Source organism: Mauremys reevesii, linkage group 12, assembly GCF_016161935.1.
Source record: "Mauremys reevesii isolate NIE-2019 linkage group 12, ASM1616193v1, whole genome shotgun sequence".
Lineage (NCBI taxonomy): Eukaryota > Metazoa > Chordata > Testudines > Geoemydidae > Mauremys > Mauremys reevesii.
In genome coordinates, this window is record NC_052634.1 from 31,469,341 (window position 1) to 31,470,671 (window position 1,331).

General features: G+C 49.9%; 1 non-coding gene across 1 annotated transcript; it reads left to right on the top strand.

Annotated features, from left to right (window-relative positions):
- Positions 1 to 403: 403 nt before the first annotated feature.
- Positions 404 to 475, top strand: TRNAE-UUC. Its single transcript has one exon. It is a non-coding gene; the product is annotated as a tRNA-Glu (tRNA).
- Positions 476 to 1,331: the final 856 nt, after the last annotated feature.

Here is a 1,331-nt window from a genome sequence, read left to right on the forward strand (position 1 = left end):
TGGCCATCACCTTTCCCTCCTCCTCCAGAGTCAGACTATGATCAGCTGACACCCAGGGGGAGCAACACCCCTCCCTTGGTCTCTATGCCAGAGTTTCCTATCAGCTCAGCGTCCTTCCCACAAGAGTTGGCTGCTGAGAGGGTTGTGATGGGGTAAATGAAGGCAGAGGAGGATTGTTCCTGCTGGGTTTTCTTTGTGTTGCTCTGTGATCCTGCTGGAGGAAGCATCATTTGAGTTTGTTTCAGTGTCTTGGGCTGGGCTGAGGTTGTGACCCTGAGTACAGGGATTCCTGCGCTTTCTGCCTTAGCCCTCAGGGAATGGACAATGGAACAACTTCAGAAATTGGATAGAAAGTAGCCTAAGAAAGTGTAGCATAAGTGAGAAGAAAAACAGTGTCATCACCTCCCTGGTGGTCTAGTGGTTAGGATTTGGCATTTTCACTGTCACGGTCTGGGTTCAATTCCCAGTCAGGGAAAACTGACTGTAAACCAAAACTGCTTCAGTTTTTCACTTACAACATAAACAAATCCCTGGTATTTTCCTGATTCCCCCCATCTTCCCAGTGTCTCCATAGCAGGGGCCTAGGCACCAGCACAGCAAGCAGGTCCCTGGGGCGGTCAATGGAAAGGGGAGGCTGCAGCAGCAATTCGTCCCTCTCAGAGCGAAGGACTTGAGGCCAAAAGCGGCAGAGGTAGAGCTGCAGCTTTTTTTATTTTTTTTCCACTTGGGGTGGCAAAAACACTGGATCTGGCCCTGCTCCATGGAAGAGAATTTGTTAAATCCCAGATGAGTGCAGTTCTATCAGTTCTCAGCCTAAATCCTTAGGTCTTGATCCTGAGGATCCTGGGGCCATTTCCCGCCTCTCTTTCATACAGAAGCACAATTTTCCTTGCACAGACACAGGAACAGCAAGATCTTTCTCTGTCCCTTGTGCAAAGCAGGGGGCCAAATTCCATGGAAACAATGGACAAGCAGGGGGCCCTGGGCACATCCAGCCCTGGCCGTGAGATGTTCCCTCCTCTTCTTTATGCCCTGTTGTTATTTCATGGATTGTCTGGGATGGGGGAAAAGCTGAGTTCACTCCAGGTGGAGGGGAAAAAGGACCCTGAAAATCTCAGGCCCCAACCCCTGCTACCAGGATCACCGAGGTGCTGGGGATTTGAGTAGGAAAGGGACTGTGTGAATTGTCAAGGTGGGGAATGAATAACAATCTACAACTAGATCCACCTCATTAACCACTGACACAAGCTAATCCTGCTGCAGATAGAAGGGAAACTGGGAGTGATTCTTTGCTGCTCAGCCATGGAAACAGTGACCCAATTGCACTGCAG